Source organism: Giraffa tippelskirchi, chromosome 10 (assembly GCF_054371585.1).
Source record: "Giraffa tippelskirchi isolate mGirTip1 chromosome 10, T2T-mGirTip1v1.2.pri, whole genome shotgun sequence".
NCBI lineage: Eukaryota > Metazoa > Chordata > Mammalia > Artiodactyla > Giraffidae > Giraffa > Giraffa tippelskirchi.
This window is the reverse complement of record NC_137284.1, coordinates 151,090,426-151,109,846: the sequence shown is the minus strand read 5'-3', so window position 1 is coordinate 151,109,846 and position 19,421 is coordinate 151,090,426. Positions and strand designations below refer to the sequence as shown.

Genomic DNA, 19,421 nt, shown 5'->3' with positions numbered 1-19,421 from the left:
CCAAACATTTTGCACATGTTCTTTGATTTTATTCTTTTCCTTATAATTGAGAACAAAACTAACTTGAATACTCAGCTGGAGCTAAAAATTCATCATTTTTTAATACACAATTATTTCAATCTTTGTCTCAAGTTTATGAAGTTTTTAAGACTTAGGCTTATCACTTTTCCTATTTATCACTTCATTTTTTGATAAATGAATAAGGACAAATGCAATAAAATATTCAAATAATGAAGAAACACTACTGTATGAATTAACAATACTGACAAAACAGAACTGTTGACTGTTAGGCAGTGCTAATGTAGTTCAACTCTCTTGTTTTCCAGACATTGCAGAAAGTTCAAATTCAGAGCATGATGAGAAGTGGCTTATGGATAACATTGCATAATAATGAGAAACAAGAGTTTACGAAAGACAGACATAGAAAATTGAAGATCCACCCATAGCTTTTACAACCACCCATCCAATGAAGCAAATAAACTATCTCCATGAAAAGTGATGGAATCAGTTTACAGAAGAACCTAGAATATAAAGATATTAGAAATATAGTCTTCTGAACAAAGAAATTGTGGTTATTTTGACTTGCTAGAACAAAAAATTGCCGCTCAGAAGTACCAGCAGTAGTAGAGAAGGTGCCCATTTGGAGTTAATCTTGACCATAAAGAAGAATTTGTTCATGATGTAAAGGTGATAGGATCTCATGAAAAAGTGACTTGCATTCTGGAGAGTCATACAGGAAATGAAAGGCGTAATGATGCAGCCATGAAATCAAAAGGCGCCTGCTCCTTGGAAGGAAAGCTATGACCAACCTAGACGCATATTAAAAAGCAGACACATTACTTTGCCAACAAAGGACCGTCTAGTCAAAGCTATGGTTTTCCCAGTGGTCAGATATGGACGTGAGAGTTGGACTATAAAGAAAGCTGAGTGCTGAAGAATTAATGCTTTTGAACTGTGGTGTTGGAGAAGACTCTTGAGAGTCCCTTGGACTGCAAGGAGATCCAACCAGTTCATCCTAAAGGAAATCAGTCCTGAATATTCATTGGAAGGACTGACGCTGAAGCTGAAACTCCAATACTTTGGCCACCTGATGCGAAGAACTGAGTCATTGGAAAACACCCTGATGCTGGGAAAGATTGAAGGTGGGAGGAGAAAGGGATGACAGAGGATGAGATGGTTGGATGGCATCACTGACTCTATGGACATGAGTTTGAGTAAACTCCGGGAGTTGGTGATGGACAGGGAAGCCTAGTGTGCTGCAGTCCATGGGGTTGCAAAGAGTCAGACATGACAGAGCAACTGAATTGAACGGAACTGAATGATTGCTACCACAAGCAATTGTCAGCTATGTGTAATAGACTGTAAAAATTCAGTTTCATAGTTCAGTGAAGAATGTTGGGGTACACATCTCAGCCCTCTCCTGCAACTTTTCTATTCCCTTTTCCATAATGAAGTGGTTCTATTTTGAATGTTCACTTACTAGTTTTAGACTAGAGAGTCCTTAATATGCAACTACAACCCCAAACATTCATTTGATTCAGTGTCCCATCTTCAACTGCTTTCTGTAGTAGTTTCATGTGTTGATAAGTGCATGGATGTTGGAATTTAAAATAACAAGATTCAAATCCTAGGTCTGCAATATGTCAACTGTGCAACCCTGGACTAGTGAGTTACTTTATAAGTTTCTTTATCTGGAAATAGGAGTGTTACATATACATCAAAACTTTTATATTAATAACCTTGAAATTATATATATAAAACAGTACTTAGCACATATTATCCAGTTATTTATTCATTAAATATGTTCATATTGCTTGGCTCCAAATAGGAAAAGCAGTACATCAAGTCTGTATATTGTCACCCTGCTTGTTTAACTTATATGTAGAGTACATCATGAGGAACACTGGGCTGGAAGAAGCACAAGCTGGAATCAAGATTGCCAGGAGAAATATCAATAACCTCAGATATGCAGATGACACCACCCTTATGGCAGAAAGTGAAGAAGAATTAAAGAGCCTCTTGATGAAAGTGAGAGAAGAGAGTGAAAAAGTTGGCTTAAAGCTCGACCTTCAGAAAACTAAGATCATGGCACCCGGTTGCATCACTTCATGGCAAATAGATGGGGAAACAGTGGGAACAGTGGCTGACTTTATTTTTGGGGGCTCCAAAATCACTGCAGATGGTGACTGCAGCCATGAAATGAAAAGACGCTTACTCCCTGGAAGGAAAGTTATGACCAACCTAGCATATTAAAAAGCAGACACATTACTTGTCAACAAAGGTCCGTCTAGTCAAGACTATGGTTTTTCCAGTAGCCATGTATGGATGTGAGAGTTGGACTATAAAGAAAGCTGAGTGCTGAAGAATTGATGCTTTTGAACTGTGGTGTTGGAGAAGACTCTTGAGAGTCCCTTGGACTTCAAGGAGATCCAACCAGTCCATCCTAAAAGAGATCAGTCCTGGGTGTTCATTGAAAGGACTGATGTTGAAGCTGAAACTCCAATACTTTGGCCACCTGATGGGAAGAGCTGACTCATTTGAAAAGACCCTGATGCTGGAAAAGATTGAAGGCAGGAGGAGAAGGGGACAACAGAGGATGAGATGGTTGGATGGCATCATTGACTCAGTGGACATGAGTTTGAGTAAACTCCAGGAGTTGGTGATGGACAGGGAGGCCTGGCATGCTGAAATTCATGGGGTCACAAAGAGTCAGACACAACTGAGCGACTGAACTGAACTGAACTGATATTCTCTGAACATTCTCTTGTTTCCCTAAATCATTTAAGATTATTAAATTGTTTGAAATTTTATGAAAACAATGTGACTTATAATAGCTTAATTTTCTTAGATTGCTGTAACCCTTAATATAACTAGTTTCCTTGTCAATTGATCACAAAGTCTGCAGCAGTAATCCAAAACACTAGAGGCAAAGTCAGATGGAGAGAACTAGACAAGAACAAGTATTTATCTTGGATAGATAATAGGATTAGGTAATAGGGTAGATACTGGGGTGAGGGAAAGCAGGGTAAATAGGAAAGAACATAACCTAGAGGAATAGCTTTGTTTAAGGGTTTAATAAAAACTATTCACTCATTCACATTAGGTCAGGTATAATTGAATGTCCTAAGGTCATATCACAATCAATGGATTAGTTAGGGATTTCTCCTAATCATTTTCACACCATATCTCTCTAACTTACTTCTACTGATGGTTCTTAAAAATCTAATAATTCATTTTTCTAGATTCCACATATATATGTGTTAATGGTACAGATGAATCCATTTGCAGGGCAGGAATAGAGATGCAGACATAGAGAAGAGATATGTGGGCATGTGGGGGAAGCGATGAATTGGAAGGTTGGGATTTATATATATATATACACTACTGAGTGTGAAATAGCTAGCTAGTGGGAACCTGCTGTATATATAGCACAGAGGGGTGGGATGGGGGGAGAGGTGGGAGGGAGGTCTAAGACAGAAGGGATATATGTATATACATAGCTGATTCACTCCAAGTTATAATAGAAACTAACACAACATTGTAAAGCAATTATACTCCAAAAAAAAAAAATCAATTAATTCAAAATGAGGCCTTCTCTGACCCTTACATCTCCTCGTTCCTGTATATCCTTTTACTTTCCCAGCTCATTATTAACTCACACTTGGAAGAAGAGTATAATTTTATATTTGGTCTTCTTAGCCAGGCTAAGCTGGAAGCAAACCTGAAAAAAAAAAACGTCTAACAAAGGCCCTCCCACCCACTTTCATACAGATCTTATAGCCAATTCTGTTGAAGCCCTGAAAAGTTAAGTGAACTATGTAACATTATACAGTTGGTGAGCTCCAAAATGAAAGTTATAACCAAGGAAATCTCTCTGACAATGCAATAGTTTTTCTATCACACTCAGCTATATATTATTCTGCTTTCAGATTTATCTGCTTCGAACAATCATTTCAACTCCTTGAAAGCTGCCAGTGTTTCTCCTTTGTCTGAAAATACAATCCAAATTCACTGTCATTCAAGATGCTCAATTATCTGGCCTTACTTTACTTACTGTTATTTCCACCAAATCTCAATACAATCCCCACACCCCTCACTCTAGCATCACAATCTCCTGCACACACCACACTCTTTATAGTTTGTAAACATTTGCTTACTACAATTAAATTTACTATGTTTTAATTCTTAGCCCCAATCTACCCATTTCTTTCAAGTCTATTGAAGCTCATTTCATTGTCTCCAAAACAACGTTCGTTTGCTTTCCCAACAATAATTGACCTCTAGTTGAATTATTGCTTACCTCAGACATTTGGACCAAATAGTATCGTACCTTGCTAAACAATGATTTGGAGCAAATAAGTTATTTCTCCCTAATTATTTTCCAAATACCTGAGAAGTGTAGTAGCCACACCTAGCATTTCTTTCACATTCCCTTTAGCAAACACAGTGCTAATTATATACTAATCACTCAGTGCGTGAGTTCATGGGTGCTAAGTCACTTCAGTTGTATCCGACTCTTTGCCCATCAGGCTCCTCTGTCCATGGGATTCTCCAGGCAAGGACACTGGAATGGGTTGCATTTCCTTCTCCAAGGGATCTTCCCAACCCAGGGACCAAACCAGCATCTCTTATGTCTCATGCATTGGCAGGCAGATTCTTTACCACTAGTGCCACGTGGGAAGACCCAATCACTCAATGATACTTGTTAAATAAATAAAAAATTTTCGGTTATTTTATTAAAGCAAAGTATTTTTTCATAGCAGACCAGAATTTCTTGACTTTTACTTGGGATATCAGCTCTCCTCTATCTACTGGCAGCAATGTACTATCTACCTACATTGCTAGGAAAAGAAGCTATTTTTTTTAATGTATCAAATCCCTGTGTCAGCTAAAACCATGGTTTTTACTATCAAAAGCTAGCTAGCACTTTAAAACAACCTTCTATAACCATGCATCTCTGGATTCTAGAATTCATTTTTGGCCCCATCAAATTGTTTTTCAACATGCATAAACACTCTTATAGAAAGTATTTACATAATAGATTAAATTTTGGGAATTGTTTACACTTTGCCTCGTTTAGCTGAATTTTAGAATTCATGGCTGTGTGTGCTTAGTCGCTCAGTCATGGCCAACACTTTGTGACCCCATGGTTTGTAGCCTGTCAGGCTCCACTGTCCATGGGGATTCTCCAGGCAAGAATACTAGAGGGGGTTGCCATGCCATCTCCCAGGGGATCTTCCAAACCCAAGGTTTGAACCCAGGTCTCCCATTGCAGGCAGATTCTTTACCATCTGAGCCATCAGAGAAGCCCTTAGAGTTTATAGACATTTATGATATACAAGTTCATCACTTGACTTTGACTAAACATGTCTGTAGTTACTTCTATTAAAAACTGAGTATCAAGGACTGGAGAATATATATTGAAACTTTATTTCAATTTTTAAAAATATTCAAATTATGTCATTCCTCCTTACTTGCTTTTTCTACAATTATAATCCACCCCAATTCCAAGAACAACTTTAGAAAATGTTGGAGACTATTGGACCTAGAAGGAAGTAGTAGTGATCATATAGTCCCAAACATCATTTTCCAGATAAGGTAATTCAATAAGAATCAATCTCCTGCCAAAATTTACAATTAGAGATGAATACTGCAGGGCAACATAACCCAGTATACTATCTTATCATATTTTATTAATTTATGTTTGGCTAAATGATACTAAAGTTATTTATTTATTTGTGTGATACCTTTTATCTTTTTAACCACCTCAGAATCCTACCCTGAAGTATCCCAAAAGCTGTAAATGCCACCAGGAATCTTGTAGTATTGTTTGAGAATGTAAGATCAAAAAAATAGCCACAGAAAGTACATAAAGAATACAGCTCAAAGGCATAGAAAATCAATGAGCTGAAATTCCCTAGAAATTTTCATAGCTCTGTCCATATACCCAAGAAATGGAAACAGTTCTTTTTTCATATTTTTTTCATTTTTCCCCTTCACATCTAACATTCTTAGTTTATTAGGAAGTAAACTCATTGGCTACGAGTTTCATTTCCACATATCTCTCCTCCATTTCTACTCTATAGTTCTTAAGTATTTTTTTCTTATGGATCTAATGGAAATCATAACTGTACAACATAGCCCCTGGGTTGTTGTGAGATTTAAACATGCTAAGAATTAATAGATATGAAACTGTTTGGAAAAGTTAAAAGCTCATTAAAGATGTAAGATTTTATTACTATCACTCTTCTCTTAAAAGGTAGTCACCTTGTTGTAATCTAGGGGGAAAAACTGTAAGATACAAGCGCATAACTATAGGGCTACAGGGAACTGTGGAAAAAAGAATTGTGTATCTGCCCAGTTGAAGCAAAGAAGGCAGAGAGATGAACTGAAGGAAATCACAGCTCAGAAAAATGTTAGTATTCAAGTCACTAAGTTGAGGTAGACCAGGCTGCCAGGCTTGGCAGCTACCCTCCCAGGACCAGCCCTTGTTCTTATTTGTTCTTTGGTTCAGCCCCATCTGAACTGACCTTCCTCCCTTGACTATTCCACAAGCTTTCCTTCATGGTCTCCAGTTTTTGGAGAACCAAATGGTTTTTTCTTCTCTCCAAATGACTTCATCCCTTTAAACAATATTTCTGGATTTATCTTTGATAAATACATCTCTCCATCCAGAGTCATTTGATCTCCTCTGGGGAAGAAAGCAGCTTTTTTTTTTTTTTCCTTTTATTCATTTATTTCTTTATTTTTGATTGTAATGGGGCTTTGTTGCTACACTGGCTTTCTCTAGATGTGGCGACCGGTGGAGAGGCGGGAGGCTACTCTTCCTTGTGGTGTGCAGGCTTATTGCAGTGGCTTCTTCTGTTGGGAGCATGGGCTCTGGCGTCTGGAGTGTACAGGCTCAGCAGTTGTGGCCTGAGGGCTTAGTTGCTCTGTGGCATGTGGGATCATCCCAGACCAGAGATCAAACCTGTGTCCCCTGCATTGGCAGGCAGATTCTTAACCACTGGACCAACAGGGAAGTCCCAGAAGGCAGCTCTTGTATGATCACTGCAATAAGCCAATAATGTGTATGTGTGTGTGTGTATATGCACGCGCGTCTCAGGGTGGTTATATGAAAAATGCCACTCATTGACATAGCAAGGGTAATACACACCACCCAAGTTTGTATATTGTTTGTATATTGGTGCAGTATAGTATATGGAATCACAAGGTATAAAGATAAACTGATAGAACCAATCACCATCTGTCCTCAAATACTTCCCAGGTTACAGTCATGGAGAAATTTACAGAAGAAAAAAATGACCTGCATAGTGCCTCCTAGTATTGGAAGCCATCTCCTTAGTGGAGTTCTCGCCTTGCAGCAGTGTTCTCAACAGATATACTTACTCGTCCTATAGGAATCTGTTCTAAAGCTAGTGCTCTGTGATGATTTCCTATGGTTATTCTAATCCTTTCTGAGACAGGATGATGAAATGAGCACTTTGATGTGCAGATGTGAAATGTAAATTTAGAGGCTTTAAAGGTTTGAATTGACAAAATTGTAAGAGGGAGTGAATGTCACAAAGCTGTAAAAATGTTCAATTCTTTTCTTATGTAAAATTACTAGGCACTGAGCGAAGAAGGCAAAATGAATATTAAATTTAGGATTTTTAAAAAAGAAAAACATAGCCTGAAATCCCTATAACCTTATAACCCAAGAATGGAGCTTAGTTTCAATGCAAAAGTAAGAACTGGATATTCGAATCAAATATTTGTACACTCATTTCTTCATAATTTTAATAAATGAACACTGTAAAAATCCTGCAGAATTTCTCCAAATATGAATAATTTAAAAATTATAGACCTACTTTGTAAAACAAAAGAAAATCCACTGATACTCAACATTTTCTCAGTATTGACTATAGAAACTACTATATTCATGGGCATCTTAGTTTGGAGGTCCATGTCATTCACTGTGACTTTGTACATTTGTTTCCTAGATAAGGCCTAGAAATGCTGATTACTTCTTACTGGCCATTAAGTAAGAAGTAATGCTATTTCATCATCTTTCAAGAGGTAGTAATAATGATTGCTAACAGGCAAGTCAGATCAATAGAATGTATCTCTGGACACAGTGAACCGTATATATGATGCAGATAATATAGTAGTTGCTGTTATAAAAGACCATTAAAATAATGGCAACAAATTTTCCAATTCACTTTATTTGCCCAGTATAGATAAAGTGAAAGTCTCTCAGTCGTGTCCAACTCTTTGCAACCCCATGGACTATACAGTCCATGGAATTCTCCAGGCCAGAATACTGGAGGGGGTAGCCTCTCCCTTCTCCAGGGGATCTTCCCAACCCAGGGATCGAACCCAGGTCCCCCCCATTGCAGGCGGATTCTTTAACAGCTGAGCCGCAAGGGAAGCCCAATATAGATAGAAGTTATATAAAATAAGACAGAAGATATATGTTATTTACCTTCTTTCTTGAACGAAGTTAAATTTGTTTCTTTCCCTTTCTGTCTTAAGGATACATACTTTGCTTTGTCCCATTTTTGCTTTGAGCATCAAAAACTGCTTTTAATCTGCAGCTGAAATGTTTCATTTTGCAATTCTAATGCTCTAAGTAGAACAATGCTTTACTACCCTGCAAAACCTGTGTTCTCCTATGTTCTTGTGGTTTCTTTTTAAACTTTTCCATTCCAGTTGTGCAACTAAAAATTGTTTCTTCCCTAAACATTTCAAGAAGCTGTATAAAACTAACAATGTTCTGTTAGCATCACAAACATAATAACCTTTATTATCTTTCAAGATGTTAACTTCCTAGCACATAAGTGGTATTTTCCCATAATTCATACATTCATTCATTCAACAAAGACTGATAATGATACATTTCTAGACCACTAATTAGGAACCAGAGAACTTGAAAGTACCCATATTGCACTTGAAAGCTCCAGTCTTCAGTTAAGAATTGTAGCATTGCAGTTAACATTATTACTTTAAAGGATTACTTCAGGACAAAGTCATCACAGACACATGTACTAATGAGAGCAGAGTTATGGCGCCGCCTGATTATACCTTGGCCATCAGCATTATTGAGTGTGCTGTAACCTTTTTATTGTCATCTAAATAAAAATCATATTACTAGGTATACATAAAGAGATATGTGCATGCGTGCTCAGTGACTCAGCTGTCTGCGACTCTTTGTGACCCCATGGACTATAGCCAGCCAGGCTCTTCTGTCCACAGGGTTTTTCAGGCACGAATACTGGAGTGGGTTGCCATTTCCTACCCCAGGATTTCTTTCTCTCCTAGGGATCGAACCCACATCTCCTGTGTCTCCTATATTGGTAGGTGGTTTCTTTACCACTGAGCCACCTGGAAGGCCAAAGAAATAAGGGGGAGAACTGGCGTGTCTGAGAATATGGGAACAATCTACCAGGATCCCTCTACATGAGGTTGAGAATCTCTGCTCCAGTTTAAGATTAAAATTGGTTTCCCCTGCATTAAAATTCTAGTTTCTGCCTCACATAGACTACCTTTGGTTGCCCTGTATATATCCAGCCTGCTTAACTCTTCCCATCTATAACCTTCTATCCAGTCCAGAAACTGATTTATTCAGCAACTATCTAAATATCAGGGGCTTCCCAGGTGGCACAGTGCTAAAGAATCCACCTACCTGTCAGTGCTGGAGATGCCAGAGATATGCGTTTGATCCCTAAATTGGGAAGATACCTTGGAGGAGAAAATGGCAACCCACTCCAGTATTCTTGCCTGGATAATCCCATGGATAGAGGAGCCTGGCGAGCTACAGTCTGTGGGGTTGCAAAGAGTCGGACGTGACTGAGCATGCACGAACCGACAACTAAATTTTGGATCTTTTTATATCCCCTCGTATACCTTAGTCAGAAGCCTTTTGATCCTTTCAGGTATTGCTTTTAAGATCTGTTAGGTGGGACAAGTGCAGTGTTAATAGTCACGCATCAAACTAGCCTTCTGCTGAGTCAAGACACTTCCCAGGACAGCAGTCTCCACCTTTATCCACAGCTTTGCTTTCCCTGGTTCCAGTTACCCAAAGTCAACCACAGTCCAAAAATACCAAGTGGGAAATTCCAGAAATAAACAATTCATAAATTTTATATTGTGTGCCGTTCTGAGTAACATGGTGAAATTTCATGTTGTCCATTTCACCCCACCCAGGGTTTCCAGCCATAAACACTGTCTGCTCCTGGCATCCAATTATCAACATTGTCACGTCTGGATGATCCAGGGTCACCTAAGTCAGATGAGCCTCCTTCTGAGTATAGACAGAAGACCAACAGGAGCCTAATGCTGTGTTACAATGTCTATGCCATTCATCTCACTTCGTCACAAAGGAATTTTATCATCTCACATCAAATCAGCAGAAGAAGAAGGGTGAGTTCAATACAGTAAGATATTTAGTAAGAGAACCAAACAGAGCACATTCACATAGCTTTCATTACAGTACATTGTTATCAGGGTCTTGTTTTATTATTGTTGTTGTAATCTCTTACTGTGCCTAATGTATAAATGAAGCTTTATCCTAGATATGTATGACATATAGGGGAAAAAAATACTATACATAGGGTTCAGTAATCTCTGTGGTTTCAGGCATCCCCTGGGGGTCTTGGGAGGTATCCCCTGGATGGGGGGGTGGGGGGCCACTGTACTCTATGCAGTACCTTGTGACTCAGAAGGTTTTCTTTTTTTTTTTTTTTTTTTTTTTAGAAGGTTTTCTATTTTGACTATGGAGACAGGACTATCATCAGCTGTGAGTACAGGGCACTGCCTCTAATCCATTTTCTTTTTTTTAGGAGAGAAGTTCTTTTTCTAGTCCTGGGTAGTTTCCTCATGTGAATATGCTGATAGTATTCATCTGAATACACCAGGCTGACTCAACATATTGGAGGGTCTCTTTGCCTCTTCTTTGGCACTCTTCCCTGCAAACTCTAGCACCTTGATCTCCTTGAATTCTTAGATAAGGCTCCTCAACACAGGGATCCTACCCAGCTCTGCCTGAGTTCCCTCCTAGCCTGGGCACCTGGAAATTCCTTCAGCCAGTATAGCTGGGACAGTCTAGGATTCACTTCATTTGCTTCCCATCTCTCAGGAATCATCCTTCCTCACTACCTGAGACACGTGGTTTCAAAACCAGTTTTACATACTGTATCTGGTTTTCTTGGTTGTTTTAGGAGGGAGGGTAAGTCAAGTCCTTTTTATTTCATCTTAGCTGAAAGTGGAAGTCTATTATATTCTCACTGAAAACTGAATTGAAATGAATTAAAGTCTAAGAATTGTAGATAAAATAATTTCCTACATAAACAGTCCTCTACCACTATATCAGTTAGAGTCCAGGATGAGATACTGCAACAAAGAGAATAAAAGTTAATGCTCCACAAGGTCATTCAGAATCATTCAGGGACCAGGTTCTTTCCATCCTGTGGCTGCCATCTCCTCAGGTGTTGTCTGTGGCCAGTCATATTTGAGCTAAAACTTAAGGGTTTCTATTGTTAAAAAGGAAGATGGAGAAAATGATGCTGTGGGCCAATAAAGAGTTTCAGCCACAAACACTCAGAAACTTAATTTAAATGTCTCATATTCCCTACATTCTTTTTTATCTTTTGCCAGAAATACCTGAAATGGTTTTAGATACCAGGAAGAAGAACAATTTTTAAAAACAAAGAAAAAAAATTCTCTCAGGATTATAATAAATAATTAGCATACTCAAAAGATTTTTAATTAATCTAAACTTATTCCTTACCTCTGTCTAACACTAAGCTGCTTTGGGAGCTGCCTAAAATTTTGCAAAGTATTCATTTACAATAGAAAGTAAATGCCTCTGGGTGAATTTTCTACATCTTAATCTGATATTGTGATTTTTTTTTTTTTTCAAGATTAATGCCTAGGAACTCATAAGCTTCTGGTAGCTTTCTATACCGGGCTTCCCAGGTGGTGTTACCAGTAAAGAACTCACCTGCCAATGCAGGAGATGTAAGAGACCATGTGTTGGATTCCTTAGTTGGGAAGATCCTCTGTAGTAGGAAATGGCAACCTACTCCAGTATTCTTGCCTGAAGAATCCCATGGACAGAGGAGCATGGTGGGCTAAGGTCCATAGGGTCACAAAGACTTGGACACAACTGAAGCAACTTAGCATGTAGACCTATTATATTCTGTACCCTAATATAATTAGCTTCAACACCTGGTTCTGGAAAAAATGAATAAATCAAGATTGTAAAATTTATACAAGGTTGATTTGGGGTTCACTACTCCCCCAGTCAATTTGATGAATTACATGAACATTTCAACTACTATGTGTGCTCAGTCACTAAGTCATGTCCAACTCTTTGTGACCCTGTAGACTGTAGCCTGCCAGGCTCCTCTGTCCATGAGATTCTCCAGGCAAGAATACTGGAGTGGATTGCCATTTTCTCCTCCAGGGGATCTTCCTGACTCAAGGATCAAACCCGCATATCCAGAGTCTTCTGCATTAGTAGGCAGATTTTTTACCACTGAGCCACCTGGGAAGCCTTTCAAATGCCAGGAAGACCTATATATAGAAAACAACTTAAGAGATACTCCCAAGAGTATACAGAAATGGCAGTCCTATGGAAAGTGCCTTGCCAGATAGAAGCTTCAGTTCTCCCATGATGCACTTGGAGAGGGCTCCCTCACAGCACAGCAGGAAACAGATTTGGTGCCCACGTTTCTCTACCAGTCATGTCTTTTCATTATCCAAGGAGCCCATTCAGTTCAATAACATCTGCCTCTAGTTTCAACAAATAGTCCGTCTTTCTTATTTTACAGAAAGCTTCCAAAGGCATTTAATCTCTTTTTATTTTAATGTCTTCAGAGAGCTGATTAATTCATAGTAGCATATTTCCATATTTAACCTTCTAACAACAGGAAGTGAGAGAGGTAGTTCTCTTTTAAAAACAATGGGACTTAAAAAGATGGCTTACCATTTTTTCATTCTCCCTCAAATTTGCAGTCTATTTTAGCCAGACTGTAACCATGGCAAGATTTCTAATGTTTACTCTTAAGAATCTCAAGCTGATTCTGAATTCTAATGGGGAAACAAGTTTTAAGAAGTTTTGGGGTTCAGAACTGATCTGAATCTCAGTCAAAAGCACACAACTTTTAAAAGACATTTTTCCCAGAATGGTTTTATGTTCACTAGAACAGGGAGAAGGCAAAAGACTTGAAAGAGAGTTACTGTCTCTCTGTAATGGAAGATGGATGGTTCCGGGGGATGTCAGAGAAATTCTGGGGCTGCAAGGAGTTTGAATTCTCACGGAGAAGAATGCAATCTCAGGAGGTAGAAAGCGAATATAGAACTAACAAACTAAATCACTGGAATAAAATTTAAGCTTGGCTGATACACTTTAGGTCTGGAGGAGACACAGGAGATGGCATTGTGAAATTTGCAGTTGAGAAGATATGTTTCATCCACACATCATTTTAAGCTTTCTGCGGCAGAGATCTTGAATGATTAATAAAAAACAGCCCGTACTTTGATGCAAAGAATTTCCGCACCAGCATGGACAGATCCCCTTGATGCAGGCTGAATAAGTCCATTTCCCACTGAACTCAGGCCATTATTATTAGCTAAATACTGTCAAGATGTGGTGTTTTATGTCCTGTAAGAATGAGTGAAGACTATCTTTTATGAGAAAAAACAGCTGTATATTTGAGATCAACCTTTTTGCTTTTGTATTACAAATCCCTCAGAGTCTCCACTCTTCTGATTTTATTTATTGTGTGTTTTTTTTTTTTAAACATAGTGGATTTAAAATGTTGTGTTAGTTTCTGGTGTACAATAAACTGATTCAGCTATACTGTAATATATGTATTCTTTTCCATTATGGCTTATTTAGGATGTTGAATATAGTTCCCTGAGCTATACAGTACGACCTTGTTGTTTATCTATTTTATATTTGGTATTTTTTTCTGCTGATCCCAAACTCCTAATTTAGCCCTCCCTCACTCCATCTCTCCCTTGGTTTCCCCAAGTTCTATCTGGCAAGGCACTATCCATAGGACTGTAAGTTCTGTATACTCTTGGAGTATCTCTTAACTTACTCTTCTGATTTCATACACTTTTAACATAGAAGAACATAGTCCTTCATCGGAAGGACTGATACTGAAGCTAAAGCTTCAATACTTTGGCCACCTGATGTGAAGAGCCAACTTGCTGGAAAAGACCCTGATGCTGGGAAATATTGAGGGCAGGAAGAGAAGAGGTTGACAGAGGATAAGATGGATGGATGGCATATCTGAATCAATGGACATGAGTTTGAGCAAACTCTGGGAGATAGTGAAGGACAGGGAAGCCTGGCGTGCTGCGGTCCATGGGGTCGCAAAGAGTCAGACACGACTTAGCAACTGAACAACAACATAGAATCAGAACTACATTTACGCATATGCATAGTGTGCAACTACATATACACTTAGAACATAATGATCTAAGTCTGGGCTGTAAAATCAGATATCCTGGCTTTAGGGCTCACAAACTATGTTCAGTTCAGTTCAATCACTCAGTCGTGTCCGACTCTTTGAGACCCCATAGACTGCAGCATGCCAGGCATCCCTGTCCATCACCAACTCCCAGAGTTTACTCAAATTCATGACCATTGAGTTGGTGATGCCATAGTTACATAAATGATGTAACTCTGGAGAAATTACATACCCTCTAGATGCTCTGTCTCCACCTCTGTAAAGCAGGGTTGAAAACAGCCATTCAACAATTAAATATTGATACATCCTCTTCCAATGATAGTAACTGTGGTAGCGTAAGTTCTTTGGATTTTGGCCTGTCTGTAGTACTATGTGCTATATCATAACTAAAATACTCTGACATGTACACACTACTATATGTAAAATAGATAACCTACAAAGGCCTACTATCCAGCACAAGGAACTATTCTCAGTATCTTGTAATAACCTATAATGGAAAAGAATGTATATACATATATGTGTATATATATACACACACACAATCTCTTTGCTGGATACCTAAAACTAACACAACACTGTAAGTCAACTATGCTTCAACAAAAAAAAATTTTAATGTTTTAAAATAAATAAATATTGATAGAACACAGGTCTGTGTCAAACACTGGAGAAAGAACAGTCCACAGGACAGATATGCCTCCAACTCTTAGGACCTTATAATTTGGCCAATTATACCATCAGATTACATGTTTTCAAAAGGTTTTGTTGACATAATAGAAGGCCTGTTACATAATAATTGCTCAAAAGCACCCTATTTTAACATTGTCTGGTTGTGAACATCATCAATTACCATTTTCCTTCCTACTATTAAAAAAAAATTTAGCTACTTGTGTAACATGATTTCAGAAGTATCAAGGAGGCCCATTTCAAATAAAATACTCTTACCCACTGGATGATGTGAGACTAACAAAATGTCCAAATCCAGGAGTACATATGGGTTGTGAACACTTAGCTTAGGTGTTGGAGGAAATTGAAATTAATAGAGCTTGCAGGTACGTGTTAAAATATGAATCAAGTTGTATGCTACAATTTGGATTTGAAACTGTCAGAAGCATTTCAAGTTTATTCTAAATGTCTGCAGCCTGAAGACAAGAAATCAGTCTGCTTGCAAACATTAGAAATTTTACTAAGATTTTCATAGGCATTCACAATAAAGAAATTGGCTTAGAAATGGGGTAATGATTTAAAAACAATAAATTCATTTAAGTTGATTCTGTGTTTCCTAACCATAAGAGCAAACTGTAAATTATCACTTCCTCCCCCACTGTCAGGCTCTAAAATTTTCCTGAGTTTACCTGAAATGTGTTTCACAAACTTGCAATGAGTTTGAAATACTAAGACCTTACATTTCAGCTGAGGAAAGTGACACTAGGTGTGTCCTTACCTCTTCACACTGACCGGCAGGTAAACACAGCAGAGAAACCATCACCATCCCAAAGGCAGAGTACAGTCAAGCTTAAACTTGTTTAGGAAATTTACTTCAAAGATTAGTACTCAACTAATGCTTTTTTGTCTAATTTACTAGGTCAAGATTTCAGTATTCTTAGAAGTATTCAAAAGCTATTTAAAAGATAGACACTGAATGGACAAGTATTCCCCTCCACCCCCAGCCCAGGAAATTGCCTAGCTGATTTTTTTAAAGGAAGGATCACATTTCTGATTTTACATTTTCCTGCATCAAAGAATAACAGTATTTGGCTTCCAGAGAGGTAACATAAGCAGAGAAATAATCACAGAGAAAGCTTAACACCCAGTCCCTGGGAGGAATTGAGCAATAGCTGTGAAGAGAGGGTCAATCATTTAAAGGCTGAAGCTGCCCAGGAATTATATTACATCAGCAAGTGAGGCTGTTGTTTGAGAAAAGTGCGTCATGTCATTATCTGATGATTGATCTTCTTAATGCAACTGAATCAAGACTACTTATCCAGTTCTCGCACAATGAAAAAGTGTTTTTAACCGTTTTATTTTTTTATTCAGTTCTAATACACCTGAGGGATGCACATAGCCACACTGACAGATCACATAGTGGCTCCCTATGGTGGGACTTCTCCCTTACATGGAGAATTGCATCAGAAATTTAGGAGAGAAGGGATGTAGACAGAGCTGTAAAAAAAACATCCCAAGCCTTAAAAATGTGGCAAAGGAGGGGTGAGATGCCACCCTCTATCAGTAGCCCCATAAAATCAACTCAGAGACTTGGGGTAAATGTGCTGACAACTGACCAAGAACTGGAGTGCAGATTCCCTCTGGGAGAAGACTTTAATGCTGAGATAATTTCATGACTATGCTATGGAATCACTTGATTATGATGGGGAGGAATGCAAAATGGAGAGCGTGTGCCTACTTCAAAAGAGATGGGATCAAGAGAGAAACTGTGAATGCCATGATTGAAGGCATGGGCTGTGGATTGAACCCATGTCTCTTATGTCTCCTGCATTAGCAGGGAGGTTCTTTACCACTACCACCACCTGGGAAGCCTTAAATTTACTATACCCTCTACTAACTCCTTTTGTGACTTTTGGTAAATTGCATCATTCCTAGAGACTCCAGTTTCTTCAAAATGGACATTAAACCTACTTCACTTAGCTGATTCAAGAAGGTGATGTTTATAAAGCAACAGAGATTGACACTTGATTATCCATTATCCTGCCAGGCTCCTCTGTCCATAGAATTTTCCAGGCAAGAATACTGGAATGGATTGCAATTTCCTACTCAAGGGGACCTTCCTGAACCAGGGATCGAAACTACGTCTCTTGTGTCTCTTGTATTGGCAGGCAGATTCTTTACCACTATGCTACCTGGAAAGCCCCGATAATCCATTAATTCATATCAGTTGCCTTCATCCCTTCATTGTTGGTTCAGGTACTGTAGCGGGAAAGCAAAGAATTCAACAGAGAGGCAAGATGTAGGTCTACTAAAGAGGAGGCTCCTCAATTTCCCTGAGATCCTTCACTGTCCTCTCCAACATCATCAAAAGACTAACCTTTAAAACAAGGAAATGCCTGTGCTCTAGCTCAGAACAAGATGGCCAACTCCAGACTCTTAAATGCTCTTGGCAACTTACTATCCATATATGAAGCTCATCAGGATTCATCACCCAGAAAATACTCTTCTAGATATCATTCAAGCACAGAAAGTTTTGGACTCTCTCTTTTTCAATTCATAAAATGTGCTTAATGCTTATTTAATGGCATAGCTAAAAAAACTTCAATTTGGCCCCCAAATTGAGAACTCTGAATGTACCATGTAATTTTCTTACAGATTTAAATGTTTCTTTTCTCTTACTTGTAAAGAAAATGAATGCAAAAAAAAAATTACTGAAATGGGCAAAATAAGCATTCAACATTCAAAAATTCACAGTAATGGGGTAGTAATCCTACAATGTACAGTCTAGTACATTTACTATAATTTCTACAATAATGTATCAATCTAGAAAATGGAAATTTTGCATTTTCCAAGTATTGTGCCTTAAAAGTGTTAGCTTTCAAGGTAAATTTAAACTATAGATTTCCATGCTATTTTCGACCTTGTGCATCCAAAATGAAAGCATCAAAACAATTGATTATAAGCATTCCATTGTTCTAATATTTCACTGTTAATGCACAATTTCCATATCTATGCATTTAACACTATTTTTTCTTTTTGAAGTGTTAGTCGCTTAGTCACACCCAACTCTTTGCGACCTCATGGACTGCAGCCCACCACCCTCCTCTTTCCATGGGATTTTCCAGGCAAGGATACTGGAGTGGGTTGCCATTTCCTTCTCCAGGGGATCATCCCAACCCAGGGATTGAACACAGGTCTCCTGCACTGTAGGCAGATTCTTTACCAACTGAGCTATGAGGCAAGCCCTAGTACAATTAATCTGTATGCTGCTGCTGCTAAGCCGCTTCAGTCGTGTCCGACTCTGTGCGACCCCATAGACGGCAGCCCACCAGGCTCCGCCGTCCCTGGGATTCTCCAGGCAAGAACACTGGAGTGGGTTGCCATTTCCTTCTCCAGTGCATGAAAGGGAAAAGTGAAAGTGAAGTCGCTCAGTCGCGTCCGACTCTTAGCGACCCCATGGACTGCAGCCCACCAGGCTCCTCCATCCATGGGATTTTCCAGGCAAGAGTACTGTTGTGGGGTGCCATTGCCTTCTCCAATTAGAAGATACCAAAGTATCTATTCAAGATTATAAGAATCGCAGTCACTTTCAAAATTATGAGTCTACAGAGCAGTTAAGAAAATTGTATTGTGGAAAACAAATCCAAAATGACTAGAACAGAAGTTAATATTGTAGAAGTTGTTGTTGCTGTTTAGTTGCTAAGTCGTGTCTGACTCTTTTGCGACTCCATGACCTATAGCCCACCAGGCTCCTCTGTCCATAGGGTTTCCTAGGCAAGAATACTGGAGTGGATGGCCATTTCCTTCTCCAGGGCATCTTCCCAAATCAGCGATCGAACCCACATCTCTTGCTTGGCAATCAGATTCTTTACCACTGAGCCACCAGGTAAGCCCAAGATTGTAGAATAACATCAGCTTAATAATGTATAAAGCGAACCAAGTCTGTGTATATTAAAGTGTCAAAAAAAAATATGCATTTCTCTCTGCAGTTGCAGGATTACCAGATGCCATCTGTTAAAACTCAAATTTTAATGATACAGATAATGAAACTGAGTGCACCATGATATGCTAGGGATGGCAAAATACAACCAAGTTTTAAATGACTGACTTATTTATAAACTTACAAGGGAATGCTTTTTAATTAACATGCAGAGTTGGTGAACATATGAGAATAAAATCATACCAAAAATTAATACAATGACATATTTAATAAAGATGATAGCTCCTAATTAACCTGATACAATGAAAATTCCATTTGAATATAAAAAGGAAGACAAAAAATTTAGAAAAATGATG

General features: G+C 38.6%; 1 long non-coding RNA gene across 2 annotated transcripts in view; it reads right to left on the bottom strand.

Annotated features, from left to right (window-relative positions):
• The window catches only part of LOC145523743 (uncharacterized), a 237,653-nt gene that overhangs the window by 181,011 nt on the left and 37,221 nt on the right, over positions 1-19,421 (bottom strand). The window contains exons 1-2 of one of the 2 annotated variants that reach the window (XR_014066866.1): positions 12,968-13,015; positions 11,981-12,213 (exon numbers count right to left, since the gene is read on the bottom strand). The exons of the other annotated variant lie outside the window; for it this stretch is intronic. This is a non-coding gene — a long non-coding RNA (uncharacterized LOC145523743). Of the gene's footprint in view, positions 1-11,980; positions 12,214-12,967; positions 13,016-19,421 lie in introns of those variants that run through there. 2 annotated transcript variants of the gene reach the window in all.